The 19,612-nt window shown below is 48.6% G+C and overlaps 1 long non-coding RNA gene across 2 annotated transcripts in view; it reads right to left on the minus strand.

Moving 5' to 3' along the window:
* The window catches only part of LOC135058164 (uncharacterized), a 106,432-nt gene extending 87,290 nt beyond the window's left edge, over nt 1-19,142 (minus strand). For both annotated transcript variants that reach the window (XR_010244647.1, XR_010244648.1), the window contains exon 1: nt 19,052-19,142. This is a non-coding gene — a long non-coding RNA (uncharacterized LOC135058164). The remainder of the gene's footprint in view (nt 1-19,051) is intronic.
* Nucleotides 19,143-19,612: the final 470 nt, after the last annotated feature.

The raw sequence follows: 19,612 nt of genomic DNA on the forward strand, positions 1-19,612 counted from the left end.
AGTCATAGGGGCGATGGGGAGGTAGTACCTCTGCAACTTTTTTGGAGAACACGTCCGCAAAATCTGCATAACACCCTGGCAATCCTGGCAAACTTAGCTGCGAGAGCCTGACTGGAAGGCTCAAGCAACTCCTGAAACAATCAGTACCCCAACTAAGAATCTCCCCAGAGACCCAGTCAAATTGAGGATTGTGGGCCCTTAACCAGGGTAACCCCAACACCAATGGGGCAAAAGTACAGACAGTCACATAAAAGGACAATTTTTCAGAGTGTGTGGCTCCAATAAACAAAGAAATCTGGCTAGTGCAAGAGGTAATTTTACCTTGGGATAATGGTTCCCCGTTTAACCCACAAATCTCAATTTCCGATGCCAAGGGTACTAAGGGAACAGAGTGTTTCAGGGCGAATTGGCGGTCCATAAAAACCCCGTCGGCCCCACTGTCCACAAAGGCCTCAGTCTTGACAGTTTGACCGAGGATCTTCAAGGTCACCGGAATGATAAAAGTCTTCTTGGGAATTTCTGACTTCTGGCCTGACAGGATATTTCCCATCACCCTCAGGCCCTGAAGTTTTCCGGCTTTTCTGGGCATGATACTACCACATGACCTTTATTCCCACAGTACAAACACAACCCCTGCTGTCTCCTCCGCGTCTTCTCACGCGAGGAGAGGCGGGTAGCCCCAATCTGCATAGGCTCCTCGGAAAATTCCTCAGAGTCTGAGGTTCCTTTGGGAAGGAAGGAAATCTCAGTCTCCCTTTCAAGCCTACGCTCTCTCAGCCGTCTATCCACCCGGATGGATAACTGCATGAGCTGATCCAAGCTATCAGGCAAGGGATATTGTACCAGTTGGTCCTTTATCTGGTTAGAAAGACCTCTTCGGTACTGGTGTCTCAGGGCTGGGTCATTCCACTGGGTATCATGGGCCAACCTCCGAAACTCCGTACAGTAAACCTCAACTGGCCTTCGCCCTTGCTTAAGGATCGAAATCTGAGCCTCGGCCGAGGCCGTCTTGTCAGGGTCATCATACAACATGCCCAGTGCCGTAAAAAAAGCATCAACACTTTTAAGCGACGGACAGTCAGGCTGCAACCCATATGCCCAGACCTGTGGGTCTCCTTGTAGCAAGGAAATCACTATGCCCACCCGCTGAATCTCCGACCCAGAAGACTGAGGCCTAAGCCGGAAGTATAGCTTGCAGCTCTCCTTGAAACAAAAGAACTGCGAGCGATCTCCAGAAAAACGATCCGGGAGATTTACTTTCGGCTCCTTAACCCCTGCAGCTGCTGCTGCTGCGGGAGCTCCGCCAGCAGCCTGGGAGGTGTGCATTTTAATGGACAGATCATTAAATTGTCGAGTCAGGACCTGCACCTGATCGACCACCTGTTGCAACGTATTTTGAGGGGTATGCTCCATATTCCCACAAAATTTCAACAGGAGTATTAGGCTGCTGAATATGTTATGTACACCAGTGCCTGCAGGAAAGTACTGGTGTCAGAACTGTTATGCACAACAAATGGACTCACAGACAGACTGGGGAATATGACATAACGTACACAGAAGGTGATAGGGTAACAAAATACACACAAAGTGAACAGAGAAGCCCAGAGGCTAAGGAACTGGGTATCTCCCTTGTATTAGAAATGCTCAGATGGGAAAAGCAAGATGTTGTGTTTTAATACATAGAGAACCCGAAATGCTGTTGCTAAGGGCAACAGCAAAACCCTAAAGGGTTACCAACGGGTGTGGCAGTAAACTCCTTGGTCAGAGATGGAATGATAGACACAAGGAGAGTCTCCACAATCCTAATTCTCACTTGCAGTGCACAGGTTCAGTTTACTGCCACTAAACTGACCCCTGACACCTAGCATAGTGAGACAGGATTAGACAGGCAAGTCTTAGAATACAGCCGCAAACTTGCTAAGTTCACAGAGTAGTAACAGAACCCCAGCAAGCTAAACGACTGACTCCAGTCTTACTGCTAGGTCTGGATTGGCAGAGTGTAATACCAAATCCCCAGGCCTATTTGCAGTAAGCAACAAACAAATACAAAGCTACACAGTACTGGCTAACTTTCAGGAACTGACTAACCAACAAAGATTCAGCAGCATCTGCTTAACCTGGAAAGAGGCCTTATAAAGCAGGTGCTGTCCACGCCCCACTCAGACCTCACAGACTGTGAGCACAAAAACCAGCACCGGATCCCCTGCCGTGCACAGAGCCTATAACCACTGCACAGCAAAAGACCCGAACCGGAGTATCAGCTGCGCTCAGGTTACTCCGCTAGTACTTGTCTCCCGGTTGCCATGACGACGTGGCAGCACAGGGCAGGAGACCCTAACAGTACCCCCCCTCTGACGAGGGGTCAAAGAACCCCTACCACCAGGTTTATCGGGGAACTGCGAGAAGAAAGAGCGTATCAGTCTGGGGGCATGAAGATCACAACTGCGCACCCACGACTGCTCCTCCGGGCCATACCCCTTCCAGTGCACCAAAAATGACAGCCGACCCCGAACCACCTTGGAGTCAAGAATCCTTTCAACAACAAACTCCCTCTGGCCACGTATCAGAAGAGGGGAAGGTCTTCCACTGGAAGAAGGATTCCTAATCGCCCGTTTTAAAAGGGAACAATGAAATGTTTTATTGATACCCAAAGAACGGGGCAGATCTAACTGAAATGCCACCGGATTGATAACCCTGGTGATCTTATAAGGGCCGATGAACCGGGGGCCTAACTTATGAGATGGCTGTCTCAACTTCAAATTCTTGGTAGACAACCAGACGAAGTCTCCTAATTTGAAGCTGCAGGGTCTTTTCCGCTTATCAAAAACCCTTTTGGTCACTAATGACACAGACACAAGGGCTTTCTTCACTTTCCGCCAAATACCTCTAAGGACCGAAACCACAGAGGAACCACCAGGCGTGGAGTCCAGGGGGTCAAAAGAATTGGCCTTAGGATGATGCCCATACACACAAAGGAAGGGAGAGATCCCTGTAGCAGAGTGAGCCGCGTTGTTATAGGCAAACTCCGCCATGGACAGATGAGCAACCCAGTCAGTCTGACACTTGGAGACATAACACCTGAGGAACTGCTCCAAGGACTGGTTCACCCTTTCAGTCTGCCCATTAGACTGCGGATGGTAGCCTGACGACAAGCTGACAGAAATCTGGAGATCGGAACAAAATGCCCTCCAGAATTTGGCCACAAACTGGGATCCGCGGTCAGAGACCACATCAAGTGGCAACCCGTGGAGACGCACAACATGCAGCATAAATAATTCAGACAGGCGTCTGGCCGATGGCAGCCCAACCAGTGGAACGAAGTGCGCCATCTTCGAAAACCTGTCAACGACAACCCAGATGGCTGTCATCCCCGAGGATTTGGGCAAGTCCACCACAAAATCCATTGAAATGTGGGTCCATGGCTTAGATGGGATAGAGAGTGGATGTAATGGGCCAACAGGAACCCCTCTAGGAGTCTTATTTCGGGCACAGATGTCACATGCCCGAACCCACTGATCCACATCCTTAGCCACCGAGGGCCACCACACCGCCCTAGATAGCAACTCCCGAGTTCTGGCAATACCCGGGTGACTTGCCGACTTCTTGGCATGGAATTCCAGGAACACTCACTGTCTTAACCTAGGAGGCACAAACAAAAGACCTACCGGAAGGTCTGGAGGAGCCTGCTCCTGTGCTCTAAGGACTAATGATAAGAGGTCCTGGGTAATGCCCACTTTAATACATGATGGGGAAACAATGGGCAACGGCTCCTCGGTGGTCTCCTGGATTGGAGCAAAACTCCGCGAGAGCGCATCAGCCTTGATGTTTTTTGACCCAGGGCGATATGTTATCAAAAAATTAAAGCGAGCAAAAAACAAAGCCCATCGTGCCTGCCTGGCATTGAGACGCTTCGCTGACTCTAAATATGCCAGATTCTTATGGTCAGTGAGAATTGAGACCACAAACTTAGCCCCCTCAAGCCAGTGTCTCCACTCCTCGAGTGCATCCTTAATAGCCAACAATTCCCGGTTACCCACGTCATAATTCATCTCGGCAGGCGAAAATTTACGGGAAAAGTAAGCACAGGGATGAAGGCGATTATCAGACACTCCCATCTGAGAAAGCACTGCCCCAATACCCATCTCAGAGGCATCCACCTCCACCACAAAAGGACGCTCTGGATCTGGGTGTCGCAGCACCTTGGCCGAAACAAATGCCCTTTTGAGACGGGCAAAAGCCGCTTTAGCCTCACAAGACCAGTGAGCAACATCCGCCCCTTTCTTAGTGAGTGCCACCAAGGGCGCCACTATAGACGAAAATCCAGCGATAAATCGTCTATAAAAATTCGCAAAGCCCAGGAAACGCTGAAGCGCCTTCAAACTAGTGGGTTGCACCCAACCCAGGACTGCCTGTACCTTAGAACCCTCCATTTGGAAACCTTCTGGGGAGATAATATATCCTAGAAATGCGATTTGCTGAACTTCAAATTCGCACTTCTCCAGCTTCGCCCCAAGCCGGTGGTCTCTGAGTTTCTGGGGGACTAAGCGTACATGCTTCCGATGTTCCTCCAGGGAATGGGAGAAGATTAGGATGTCATCGAAGTATACAACTAAGAATCTATCCAAATATTCCCTGAGCACATCATTCATGAAATCCTGGAAGACTGCCGGGGCATTACAGAGCCCAAAAGGCATCACCAAATATTCATAATGCCCTGAGTGGGTATTAAAGGCAGTCTTCCATTCATCCCCCTCTCTTATTCGGATTAGATTGTACGCACCGCGTAGGTCAATCTTAGAAAAAATGGTGGCAGTACGAAGCTGGTCAAACAAGACCGAAATGAGAGGCAGTGGGTATGAGTTTTTAATCGTGATACGGTTCAATTCCCTGAAGTCGATGCAGGGTCGCAACGAACCGTCCTTTTTACCCACGAAGAAGAACCCCGACCCAACTGGAGACTGTGAAGGTCTGATAAATCCCTTAGCCAAGTTCTCCTGAATGTACTCTGCCATAGCCTGAGTCTCAGGACGTGACAGGGAGTACAACCTGCTCTTGGGAAGCTTAGCATTTGGCAACAAATCAATGGCACAGTCATAGGGGCGATGGGGAGGTAGTACCTCTGCAACTTTTTTGGAGAACACGTCTGCAAAATCTGCATAACACCCTGGCAATCCTGGCAAACTTAGCTGCGAGAGCCTGACTGGAAGGCTCAAGCAACTCCTGAAACAATCAGTACCCCAACTAAGAATCTCCCCAGAGACCCAGTCAAATTGAGGATTGTGGGCCCTTAACCAGGGTAACCCCAACACCAATGGGGCAAAAGTACAGACAGTCACATAAAAGGACAATTTTTCAGAGTGTGTGGCTCCAATAAACAAAGAAATCTGGCTAGTGCAAGAGGTAATTTTACCTTGGGATAATGGTTCCCCGTTTAACCCACAAATCTCAATTTCCGATGCCAAGGGTACTAAGGGAACAGAGTGTTTCAGGGCGAATTGGCGGTCCATAAAAACCCCGTCGGCCCCACTGTCCACAAAGGCCTCAGTCTTGACAGTTTGACCGAGGATCTTCAAGGTCACCGGAATGATAAAAGTCTTCTTAGGAAATTCTGACTTCTGGCCTGACAGGATATTTCCCATCACCCTCAGGCCCTGAAGTTTTCCGGCTTTTCTGGGCATGATACTACCACATGACCTTTATTCCCACAGTACAAACACAACCCCTGCTGTCTCCTCCGCGTCTTCTCACGCGAGGAGAGGCGGGTAGCCCCAATCTGCATAGGCTCCTCGGAAAATTCCTCAGAGTCTGAGGTTCCCTTGGGAAGGAAGGAAATCTCAGTCTCCCTTTCAAGCCTACGCTCTCTCAGCCGTCTATCCACCCGGATGGATAACTGCATGAGCTGATCCAAGCTATCAGGCAAGGGATATTGTACCAGTTGGTCCTTTATCTGGTTAGAAAGACCTCTTCGGTACTGGTGTCTCAGGGCTGGGTCATTCCACTGGGTATCATGGGCCAACCTCCGAAACTCCGTACAGTAAACCTCAACTGGCCTTCGCCCTTGCTTAAGGATCGAAATCTGAGCCTCGGCCGAGGCCGTCTTGTCAGGGTCATCATACAACATGCCCAGTGCCGTAAAAAAAGCATCAACACTTTTAAGCGACGGACAGTCAGGCTGCAACCCATATGCCCAGACCTGTGGGTCTCCTTGTAGCAAGGAAATCACTATGCCCACCCGCTGAATCTCCGACCCAGAAGACTGAGGCCTAAGCCGGAAGTATAGCTTGCAACTCTCCTTGAAACAAAAGAACTGCGAGCGATCTCCAGAAAAACGATCCGGGAGATTTACTTTCGGCTCCTTAACCCCTGCAGGTGCTGCTGCTGCGGGAGCTCCGCCAGCAGCCTGGGAGGTGTGCATTTTAATGGACAGATCATTAAATTGTCGAGTCAGGACCTGCACCTGATCGACCACCTGTTGCAACGTATTTTGAGGGGTATGCTCCATATTCCCACAAAATTTCAACAGGAGTATTAGGCTGCTGAATATGTTATGTACACCAGTGCCTGCAGGAAAGTACTGGTGTCAGAACTATTATGCACAACAAATGGACTCACAGACAGACTGGGGAATATGACATAACGTACACAGAAGGTGATAGGGTAACAAAATACACACAAAGTGAACAGAGAAGCCCAGAGGCTAAGGAACTGGGTATCTCCCTTGTATTAGAAATGCTCAGATGGGAAAAGCAAGATGTTGTGTTTTAATACATAGAGAACCCGAAATGCTGTTGCTAAGGGCAACAGCAAAACCCTAAAGGGTTACCAACGGGTGTGGCAGTAAACTCCTTGGTCAAAGATGGAATGATAGACACAAGGAGAGTCTCCACAATCCTAATTCTCACTTGCAGTGCACAGGTTCAGTTTACTGCCACTAAACTGACCCCTGACACCTAGCACAGTGAGACAGGATTAGACAGGCAAGTCTTAGAATACAGCCGCAAACTTGCTAAGTTCACAGAGTAGTAACAGAACCCCAGCAAGCTAAACGACTGACTCCAGTCTTACTGCTAGGTCTGGATTGGCAGAGTGTAATACCAAATCCCCAGGCCTATTTGCAGTAAGCAACAAACAAATACAAAGCTACACAGTACTGGCTAACTTTCAGGAACTGACTAACCAACAAAGATTCAGCAGCATCTGCTTAACCTGGAAAGAGGCCTTATAAAGCAGGTGCTGTCCACGCCCCACTCAGACCTCACAGACTGTGAGCACAAAAACCAGCACCGGATCCCCTGCCGTGCACAGAGCCTATAACCACTGCACAGCAAAAGACCCGAACCGGAGTATCAGCTGCGCTCAGGTTACTCCGCTAGTACTTGTCTCCCGGTTGCCATGACGACGTGGCAGCACAGGGCAGGAGACCCTAACAGTCACAGATTTGTTTTTCCAGCTCAGGTGAAGGTACCACAGTACAGGCTAACCTAGCAAAGAAAGACATTCTGCGACATTCAAAGGCAGCATCATATTGCATTGGTTCTTGCGTGACTGGTCAATTGGCAATAACATGACCTGGCATACCACACCTAAAACATTTAACCACACGATTATCAACCCCGTTTGGGCAGCATAGACCTTTCTAGCCCCATTGGCCTGTCTCCAGGGCCAGTGTTTACAGTCTCTCCAGCCTTGCGTTCTCTTATCCGCCCAGAAACGTTTTCCCACGGAACAGTCTTACCAGTCTTTACGGAAGGGCGCTGTCGAGGATCTATGGGTTGCTGGGTGGTCATCAGTAGTTCCTCTGCCGCCAAGTGCCTCTCTACCATGTCCACTAATTGGTCAGCAGTATCCGGGTTTCCATGGCTCACCCACTTGCGCAGGACCACGGGCAAAGATCTCAAATAGCGGTCCATGACGACTCTTTCAACCATCTGGGGACCAGTTAATGTCTCTGGCTGTAACCATTTTTTTGTTAGCTGAATAAAGTCGTGCATCTGGGAGCAAGGAGGCCTCTCCATGGCGTACACCCAACGGTGCACCCGTTGTGCTCGTACTGACAGCGTGACTCCCAGGCGGGTCAGGATCTCAGTCTTTAGTTTATCATAGTCCCGAGCCTCAGCAGGGCTTAAATCAAAGTACGCTTTTTGTGGCTCACCTGACAGAAAAGGTGCCAGCAGACTGGCCCACTGTGCTTTCGGCCAGTTCTCACACTCTGCAGTCCTTTTAAACGTGGTCAGGTAGGCCTCCACGTCATCAGCCTCTGTCATTTTCTGCAGGAAGTGACTGGCCCATTTAGAACTAGAGCTGGTCGGAGCACTGATGGCCACATCTCCAGTCAGGGCTGCAAGGCTCTGCACCACTTCTGCTAAGGCCTCTCTATCCTGACGCTGTTGCCTCCAATTTTCCTCCATTGCCACTTGTTGCTGTCTGATGGCCTCCTGCTGAGCCGCTGTAGCTTGCAGGAAGACTTTAAGCAGTTCCTCCATGTCGACAGATTTTTCAGGCTGCTTTGTAGCTGCTTTCACCAAGGACATATATCAAACACTCAGGGGTGAGTCTCAGCAACTTCACACTGGGCTGTATCTGCATAAACCACCGTTTTCTGCAGGCTTCATAAAGCTGCGGATTTCACTTTTGCGCAGAACGGCATGCTCGCATTCTCCACCAAGTTGTAACACTGTAGGGCAGGGCTGGCCAAACAAGTCCTCGAGATCTACCAACAGTTCATATTTTCCAGACCACCTAGCTGGTGCACAGGTGTAGTCATTACTAATTAAGATGTGCTGCATTCATTCCTAATTGACAATTCTACAGATCTCCTGGAGGCCTGGAAAACATGACCTGTTGGTAGATCTCGAGGACCGGTTTTGCCAGCCCTGCTGTAGGGGAACCGAAACCCGTTTCTTGGGGTAGATGGCAGCCGGCAGCAGCTGAGAAGTCATACAAGTCCAGTTTTTATGGTGCCACTGGCCACAACCAGTTTTATTAAACAGAAAACAAAACAAACATCAAAAGAAAATATCTTGCCTGTCCGGCACTAACTAAACACAAGACGTTCCTAACTGTCTCTAAACAAAAAAACACAGAGTTTTCCAGTCAACACTGTTTGGCTCACTTGTATAAGGAAGCGTGTTTCTCTCACAGAGATCCTGCAGTCTTCCCAGGCAGTCTGCCTCCACTAATCAGGCTAGCAGCCCTATAACCCACTTACACAGCTGAAACCCTGATTAGCCCTCTGTGAGGCCAAAGACCCAAACTGGGCCCAATGTCTGGAACTTGCCCTATCTCTCTTTCAGGGCCCTTATCCAGCTTTTCCAATAAACTGAAAAGGTTCTGACAAAAGAAAACATTTTCCTAATACATGTAAGACAAGAACCTGGGACAAACATACCTGGCCTCAAACACTATTCCAGTGTTCTTGTCACAATATATATATATATATATATATATATATATATATTGTGTAAGAAAAGTGCAAATAGCGCTACAACCTAATATTTTGCAACCAGGTATTTCCCAATAAGAGATTTTGGTGTATTATACAATAAAGTACAATAAATAAATAAGTGAACACTCCCAGTTATAATGGTGTCGCGACCAGATTTCTAAATAGTCCAATTCCCAACGGGGCTTGTTTTCAGTCGCGCCTTCAGTGTTTGTGGATGATTCATTAAAAATGGATGATTCATTAAAAATCCTCAGGTAACATTCAAATATGTGTACCAGATATAGGTAGAACAGGTGCCTTATACAGAGTGTCTTTGCATCAGGGTGTCCCTCATTCATACTCCTTCTCCTCTTTAATCCGTTCGGATATTGGTGTGGAGTTTGTACGTATATGCAAGACAATATATCAGTAATCTGCTCTTTAAAGTGACATAGTGCAGGTTCATGCAATAGTTGCAATAAAGTGAATATGTGCAATAAAGTGCTTGAGTGCTCAGAATATTATATAAAAAATGGATAAGTACAAATATATGTTGTTGAGAGTGTGCTGACCCACTTTTGGTAGTGTGCTTAGTTACCATTTACTAAGGGTGCAGCACCAAATCTCTAAGTGGTTCAGAAAGATTCAAATAATACTCATATGAAGCACTGACATTAAAAACTGCACTATATTGGATGGTGTTTCCGTCATTACATCATCAATTTGGAGTGCCTTAAAAAATCAAAGCTCCCAAATGGGAAGGAAAGCCTCTGATATTGTAGTATCATTAAAAAAAGATTTTCTCTAACGTCCTAGTGGATGCTGGGGACTCCATAAGGACCATGGGGATAGACGGGCTCTGCAGGAGACATGGGCACTTTAAGAAAGAATTTAGGTTCTGGTGTGCACTGGCTCCTCCCTCTATGCCCCTCCTCCAGACCTCAGTTTGATACTGTGCCCAGACGAGCTGGGTGCTTTTCAGTGAGCTCTCCTGAGTTTGCTGAGAGAAAGTATTTTGTTAGGTTTTTTATTTTCAGGAAGCTCTGCTGGCAACAGACTCCCTGCATCGTGGGACTGAGGGGAGAGAAGCAGCCCTACTCTCTGAAGCTAGGTCCTGCTTCTTAGGCTACTGGACACCATTAGCTCCAGAGGGATCGTACGCAGGATCTCACCCTCGCCGTCCGATCCCAGAGCCGCGCCGCCGTCCCCCTCGCAGAGCCGGAAGACAGAAGCCGGGTGAGTATGAGAAGCAAAGAAGACTTCACAGGCGGCAGAAGACTCCGTTCTTCACTGAGGTAACGCACAGCACTGCAGCTGTGCGCCATTGCTCCCACACACCTCACATACTCCGGTCACAGTAAGGGTGCAGGGCGCAGGGGGGGGCGCCCTGGGCAGCATTTGGGACCTCTTTTGGCAAAAGTTTAACATATATACAGCTGGGCACTGTATATATATATATGAGCCCCCGCCAAAAATTGCATATTTAAGCGGGACAGAAGCCCGCCGCCGAGGGGGCAGAGCTTCTTCCTCAGCACTCACCAGCGCCATTTTTTCTCCACAGCTCCGCTGAGAGGAAGCTCCCCAGGCTCTCCCCTGCAGATACACGGTAGAAGAGGGTAAAAAGAGAGGGGGGGGGGGGCACATAATTAGGCGCAAAAATCAATGTAAAACAGCAGCTACTGGGTTAACATTAAGTTACTGTGTTATTCCTGGGTTGATAGCGCTGGGGTGTGTGCTGGCATACTCTCTCTCTGTCTCTCCTAAGGGCCTTGTGGGGGAACTGTCTTCAAAAAGGGCATTCCCTGTGTGTGTGGTGTGTCGGTACGCTTGTGTCGACATGTCTGTTGAGGAAGGCTATGTGGAAGTAGAGCGGGAGCAAGTGAATGTGGTGTCTCCGCCGACGGCGCTGACACCTGATTGGATGGATATGTGGAAGGTTTTAAATGATAATGTTAATTCCTTGCATAAAAGGTTAGAAAAAGCTGAAGCCTCAGGACAGTCAGGGTCCCAACCCGTGCCTGGTCCTATGTCGCAGAGGCCGTCAGGGTCTCAGAAGCGCCCACTATCCCAAATTGTTGACACAGATACCGACATGGATTCTGACTCCAGTGTCGATTACGATGATGCAAAGTTACAGCCAAAATTGGCTAGATCCATCCGTCATATAACCTTTTCCCCCTCACACGAGCTAAATGAGTTATGTGAAAAGGCTTGGGAATCTCCAGATAAAAAACTGCAGATTTCCAAAAGGATTCTTATGGCGTATCCTTTCCCGCCAACGGACAGGTTATGCTGGCAATCCTCCCCTAAGGTGGACAAAGCTTTAACACGCTTATCCAAGAAGGTAGCCCTGCCGTCACAGGATACGGCTACCCTCAAAGATGCTGCGGATCGCAAACAGGAGGTTACCCTGAAGTCCATTTATACACATTCAGGTACCTTACTGAGGCCGGCGATCGCGTCGGCCTGGGTGTGTAGTGCTGTAGCAGCATGGACGGATACCGTGTCTGAGGAAATTGATACCTTAGACAAGGATACTATATTGTAGACCTTGGGGCATATTAAAGACGCTGTCCTATATATGAGAGATGCTCAAAGAGACATTAGTCTACTGGGTTCTAGAATAAATGCTTTGTCAATTTCTGCCAGAAGGGTCCTGTGGACTCGGCAATGGACAGGTGATGCCGACTCAAAAAGGCATATGGAGGTTTTACCTTACAAGGGTGAGGAATTGTTTGGGGAGGGTCTCTCGGACCTGGTCTCCACAGCTACTGCTGGAAAGTCAAATTTTTTGCCATATGTTTCCTCACAGCCTAAGAGAGCACTGTATTATCAAATGCAGTCCTTTCGATCACAGAAAAACAAGAAAGTCCGAGGTGCGTCCTTTCTTGCCAGAGGCAGGGGCAGAGGAAAGAAGCTGCACAACACAGCTAGTTCCCAGGAACAGAAGTCCTCCCCGGCCTCTACAAAATCCACCGCATGACGCTGGGGCTCCGCAAGCGGAGCTAGGCCCGGTGGGGGCACGTCTTCGAAATTTCAGCCACAAGTGGGTTCACTCCCAGTTGGATCCCTGGGCAATAAAGATTGTGTCTCAGGGATACAAGCTGGAATTCGAGGAGATGCCCCCTCACCGATACCTCAAATCGACCCTGCCAGCTTCCCCCCACGAGAGGGAAATAGTGTTAACTGCAATTCACAAATTGTATCTTCAACAGGTGGTGGTCAAGGTTCCCCTCCTTCAACAAGGAAGGGGTTATTATTCGACCATGTTTGTAGTCCCGAAACCGGACGGTTCAGTCAGACCCATATTGAATTTAAAATCCCTGAACATATACCTGAAAAGGTTCAAGTTCAAGGTGGAATCGCTGAGAGCGGTCATCGCAAGCCTGGAAGGGGGGGATTTTATGGTTTCTCTGGACATAAAGGATGCATACCTTCATGTCCCCATTTATCCACCTCATCAGGCGTACCTCAGATTTGTGGTACAGGATTGTCATTACCAATTTCAGACGTTGCCGTTTGGTCTCTCCACGGCACCGAGAATATTTACCAAGGTAATGGCGGAAATGATGGTGCTCCTGCGGAAGCAAGGAGTCACAATTATCCCATACTTGGACGATCTCCTCATAAAAGCGAGATCAAAAGAGCAGTTGCTGATCAGCGTAGCACTTTCTCTGGAAGTGTTACGGCAACACGGCTGGATTCTAAATATTCCATAGTCGCAGTTGGTTCCTACGACTCGTCTGCCTTTCCTGGGCATGATTCTGGACACAGACCAGAGAAGGGTTTATCTCCCGATGGAGATAGCTCAGGAACTCATGACACTGGTCAGGAACCTATTAAAACCAAAACAGGTGTCAGTGCATCACTGCACTCGTGTCCTGGGAAAGAGGGTGGCATCATACGAGGCCATTCCCTTCGGCAGGTTCCATGCGAGGACTTTTCAATGGGACTTACTGGACAAATGGTCCGGATCACATCTTTAGATGCATCGGTTAATCACCCTATCCCCCAGGGCCAGGGTGTCACTCCTGTGGTGGCTACAGAGCGCTCACCTTCTCGAGGGCCGCAGATTCGGCATTCAGGACTGGGTCCTGGTGACCACGGACGCAAGCCTCCGAGGTTGGGGTGCAATCACACAGGGAAGAAATTTCCAAGGTCTGTGGTCAAGTCAAGAGACTTGCCTTCACATCAACATCCTGGAACTAAGGGTCATATACAACGCCCTACGTCAAGCGGAGACCCTGCTTCGCGACCAACCGGTTCTGATTCAGTCAGACAACATCACCGCAGTGGCTCATGTAAACCGCCTGTTAGGTGCCGCGGTCCGCGGCGCCGCTCGGTCTGCTTCCGGGCGACGCTCACAGCCGCCGCACCTCCCTCGCTGCCCGCCCGGCGCCTAGCAACGCCAGGACGCCGTGCGTACTGTAGCCGCCGGGTCCCTGGCAACGCTAGGACGCCGGGCGTCCTCAGCCGCCGGGTCCATGGCAACGGGGACGCCATTGGCGGACCGCGTTCCCCGTTGCCAGATAAGACGGATCAGTTGTTCGTGCAGCAGGGCAGCTGCACGACAACTATTAATTAGTGTCTGGGGGCTGGTCTTGCTGGCCCTCCTGTCATTGGCCAGCAGGGCCTTTTTATGGGAGCCAGCACACTGCAGCCTCGTCGGTGATAGCTTCCTGTACGCTGTTCCTGCCTTGCTGAGTCTGCTCCTGGTCTGCTGTATCTGGTCGATTCTGCTCCCCGTGCTCCTGAGTCCTGGAGTTCTGAAGCCGGTCCTGGGAATCCTTCCAGTCCAATTGAACCTGTTGCAGTCATCTGGGGGTTCTTGTTGATTGGGATTCTCTCCCGGTTCCGTGAGTAGCGGCTTCTGCCGTGTGTTGCGGCCTAGGCCGTTTAATCCTTGCTTTTGTTTTGTACTGGTGTTTTTGCGGAGGTCTCCGCTTCTCACTGTCCTCCCCGGTACACGACGGTGCCGTGTGGGGTGTGGACAGTGGTATGTTCTGTTGTTCTTTTCCTTTGGCGGCGTGCCGCACATATATTTAGTTTTAGGGTAGTTAGTAGCCCCTAGCCTTCTGTTGTTTTAGTTAGAGGTCCCCTTGTTATTATCCTGTCTCGGTTCACACCTTGTCTCACTCTAACACCTGGGGGCATCGGAGTTGGGCAGACCTAATCCGCCCTTCAAATGCGGCTGCCGTGGGCCCAAGAAACCATAGTCACACACGGGTAAAACAATGGAGGTAGGGTGCTAGGGGCTATTTCCACACCACACCTTATTTCAGCGTCACGTCCTGGTGCTCTGGACTCACTACGCAACATCTCTCCTGTTCTGAGCACCAGGAACGTAACACCGCCAAGGCGGCACAAGGAGCAGAGTGGCGATGGCGGAAGCCACCAGAATTCTTCGCTGGGCGGAGAATCACGTAAGCGCACTGTCAGCAGTGTTCATCCCGGGAGTGGACAACTGGGAAGCAGACTTCCTCAGCAGACACGACCTCCACCCGGGAGAGTGGGGACTTCATCAGGAAGTCTTCGCACAGATTACAAGTCGGTGGGAACTGTCACAGGTGGACATGATGGCATCCCGCCTCAACAAAAAGCTACAGAGGTATTGCGCCAGGTCAAGAGACCCTCAGGCGATAGCTGTAGACGCCCTGGTGACACTGTGGGTGTTCCAGTCGGTCTATGTGTTTCCTCCTCTTCCTCTCATACCCAAGGTGCTGAGGATAATAAGAAAAAGAGGAGTGAGAACAATACTCATTGTTCCAGATTGGCCACGAAGGACTTGGTTTCCAGATCTGCAAGAAATGCTCACAGTGGACCCGTGGCCTCTTCCTCTAAGACAGGACCTGTTGCAACAGGGGCCCTGTATGTTCCAAGACTTACCGCAGCTGCGTTTGACGGCATGGCGGTTGAACGCCGGATCCTAGCAGAGAAAGGCATTCCGGATGAGGTCATTCCTACGCTGATAAAGGCTAGGAAGGACGTGACAGCTCAACATTATCACCGTATATGGCGAAAATATGTTGCTTGGTGTGAGGCCAGGAATGCTCCTACGGAGGAATTCCAGCTGGGCCGTTTCCTTCACTTCCTACAGTCCGGAGTGAATTTGGGCCTAAAATTGGGTTCCATTAAGGTCCAGATTTCGGCCCTATCCATTTTCTTTCAAAAAGAGTTGGCTTCTCTACCTGAAGTTCAGACGTTTGTAAAGGGAGTGCTGCATATTCAGCCCCCTTTTGTGCCTCCAGTGGCACCTTGGGATCTTAACGTGGTGTTGAGTTTCCTGAAATCCCACTGGTTTGAACCACTCAAAACGGTGGAGTTGAAATATCTCACGTGGAAGGTGGTCATGCTATAAGCCTTGGCTTCGGCTAGGAGTGTGTCAGAGTTGGTGGCTTTGTCACATAAAAGCCCCTATCTGGTTTTCCATGCGGATAGAGCAGAATTGCGGACCCGTCCACAATTTCTGCCGAAAGTGGTTTCATCCTTTCATATAAACCAACCTATTGTGGTGCCTGTGGCTACTACTGACTTGGAGGATTCCGAGTTACTTGATGTGGTCAGGGCTTTGAAGATTTATGTAGCCAGAACGGCTAGGGTCAGGAAAACAGAGTCTTTGTTTATCCTGTATGCTTCCAACAAGCTTGGTGCTCCTGCTTCAAAGCAAACTATTGCTCGCTGGATCTGTAACACGATTCAGCAGGCTCATTCTGCGGCCGGATTGCCGCTGCCAAAATCAGTTAAGGCCCATTCCACTAGGAAGGTGGGCTCTTCTTGGGCGGCTGCCCGAGGGGTCTCGGCATTACAGCTTTGCCGAGCGGCTACTTGGTCAGGTTCAAACACTTTTGCAAAGTTCTACAAGTTTGATACCCTGGCTGAGGAGGACCTTGTGTTTGCTCAATCGGTGCTGCAGAGTCATCCGCACTCTCCCGCCCGTTTGGGAGCTTTGGTATAATCCCCATGGTCCTTATGGAGTCCCCAGCATCCACTAGGACGTTAGAGAAAATAAGATTTTACTTACCGGTAAATCTATTTCTCGTAGTCCGTAGTGGATGCTGGGCGCCCGTCCCAAGTGCCGACTTCTTCTGCAATACTTGTATATAGTTATTGCTTCAATAAGGGTTAAGTTATGGTTGCATCAGGGTTGGGCCTGATGCTCTGTTATTTGTCATACTGTTAACTGGTTGTTATCACATGTTATACGGTGTGATTGGTGTGGCTGGTATGAATCTTGCCCTGGATTACCAAAATCCTTTCCTTGTACTGTCAGCTCTTCTGGGCACAGTTTCTCTAACTGAGGTCTGGAGGAGGGGCATAGAGGGAGGAGCCAGTGCACACCAGAACCTAAATTCTTTCTTAAAGTGCCCATGTCTCCTGCGGAGCCCGTCTATCCCCATGGTCCTTATGGAGTCCCCAGCATCCACTACGGACTACGAGAAATAGATTTACCGGTAAGTAAAATCTTATTTTTTAATACATAATAACACAAAAAAATGACAAAACAAATAGGTGGACTCGTACAATTTAAAAATAGATAAACGCTTTTCTGTTAATTCTTAGTGAAGAGCGGAGTGCCAGTGGATTCCCAACGCGTTTCGTCCCTTATTTCATATTAGGACTTCCTCAGGGGTTAGTGGTGGCCAGCCCTGCATCCCAACACCTTATATTCACTTGTAAATTGATCATACAATCATCGCGTCCGTCCGTGATGCGAAAGTAACTATCGCGCATGCGCGGGAATTGAATTGCCGCGCGATTGCGGCAATCTTCCACTGAACTACGTCCACTGAAAAAGATGTGGGCGAATGCGCAGCGCCCATCCTGCGCATTCGCCCGCATTTTCTGCGGGGCGGGGTGTGCAGAATATGCAATCACCTCTGCCTGTCAATCAGGCAGAGGCGGTTGCGGGGCAGGCAACTCTCCATTTCCAGGGAGGAGGGTTTCGGGGGCGGATCCGGACATACGGGAGTGTTGCGGCGTGAACGGGGGTATGTTAGGGGTGTATTTGCGGCGGCTGCGTGACGTCACATGCAGCTGCCGCAATCGGGAAGATGGCGACAGGTCTCCTGCCGGCGCAGCTAAGCTGAGTTGGCAGGAGGCTTCCTCTATTTCTGCTGTGATCGCAATTTCTGCTTGTTGAAGGGGGGGAAGCTCTGGTCAGCATGCTGGGCGGCCTTGCCCAGCGATGGGCGACCCCCAGCATGTGCTCCAAAGGATAGCAAATTCTATTAGCAGAATTAACTATCCTTACGGAATTCGGCCCATTGTCCAGAGACTCGGGACATTGATTTTGACCTACTGTGCATGCTCAGAACGTCTTCAATTACGAAAGCAGGATGCTAAAACAAACAGGTACCCTGTGTGTCCCTTATACGCCAGATCAGAACCTTCTCAAAAGCTCTGTCCTGGAACCTTCATTTTGTTAAATTCCTTTAATATTTTTTTTTTTAACATCACAATGCGAACGATTTTTTTTTACCACAGCCGTGTCTGTGGTGCGTATTGTGATAAAATGGCCCCTATATCACTAAAGTCTATTATGTGTGTGGTCCTCAGAACAGTTCACACTCATGTGCTGGGAAAATGGGTAAAAAAAAAAAAAAAGTAATTCACGCAGATCTTTTGTAGTCTTAGCAGCTGCCAACAAGAATCCATTCTTCCTATTTGTAATTTGCATTTCAGACATACATGGCTGAAACAGCAGATAGGTGTGAATGGGCCCTCAAGGAATGGAATCCAACACTTAAGCAGACTGCATCATTTCGTCCTTATGTTTCACTTCCAGGCGCTGACCTGGGTCAGAAGAAATGGCTGCAATGTTTTATAGTCAATTTCCATATCCCGCCTGTGCACTCACTCTACCTCCCCCATGCAGCAGGTGGGCTCTGGTGGGTCAGGTCGTGTTTCAGGTGTACTGTTTATAAAGGATGTCAATGACGCTTTTGTTCTAGGTGCATTTGTGATCTAATGCAATTTTTGAGAGTCTCATTGACTAGATGAGCTCTTCAGGGACTGCGATCTGGTTATCTCACAGCTAAGTAATGTCATTGTCACAGTAATAATTCTTTCAGTGTTGATGGCGCCTCAAAAAGGATTACTAGATAAAGCAATATGGGTTAAGGAATTCACATTACCATTTTAATGTGCAACTCATTAAGAATGCATTAGATGTGTCAGAGATGCAATGGCTTGCTCGCCTGGACTGGGGTCCCCCCAGAGTACAGGTGATGACTGGATAATCCATTTTCATTCAGGTCATTTTAAAGAGAATTAACTTTGCTGTAAATGTGATAATATGATCAGGTAAACATGTATTATTTCTAAAGAATGATAGTATAGATGTACCAACCATATACTACAGTATAAAGAACCTCAATACTACAGACAGACAGACAGACAGACAGACAGACAGACAGACAGACAAGTAGTTATTCTAATCTCTTACTGCCTTTGTATCCATATTGGCAGAACAGGCTGATAATATGTATATTACATATTACATATATTACATATTACATATATATACATATTACATATTACATATATTAGGGTACGTACAATGCACAATATCTTCTGTACAGAAGGCTGAAACTGGCATGTGCCTATAGAGAAATATAAATGACCTACCTATTCATGTTTTACCATTGTGAGCTGGTTTTGCTGGGTATCAGCCATGCAGAATGAATCTGTGGTATAAGGCTGATCACCCAAAGACAGAACTAGATTCTTCTGTGTGCCTGTGCGTAGAGGTGGGGGAGGAGTGTGCAGGGGGGTTACACATAATCAGCCAAGCTATCCCCTTGGGGGGTTCAGCTTTCTTTGTATTTTATTATCACTTAACAAATTTCAATAGAGAAGGGATTGTTCTCTCTCTAAGACAACCCCTTTATGTTACTACTAACAGCTTTCATGAACCTGTCCTTTCACAGCAGTGACTTGGCTTCAAAGGGGCAAGAGCATTATGTCAATATAGTGTCCTGGCTTCATATCTTTGTCTTCTAAAGACATCACTAGTCAGAGGCTATATTTACTAAAGTGTGGTTATACAGAAGTGGGGATGTTGCCTGTAGCAATTAGGTTCTACTTATTTATCTAGTACCCTCTAGAAGATAATACCTAGAATCTGGTTGCTATGGGTAATATCTCTTCTGTAAACTTGCACTTACGTAAATATACCACATATTGAGC

This window comes from Pseudophryne corroboree, chromosome 3 (genome assembly GCF_028390025.1).
Source record: "Pseudophryne corroboree isolate aPseCor3 chromosome 3, aPseCor3.hap2, whole genome shotgun sequence".
In the NCBI taxonomy this organism is placed as follows: domain Eukaryota; kingdom Metazoa; phylum Chordata; class Amphibia; order Anura; family Myobatrachidae; genus Pseudophryne; species Pseudophryne corroboree.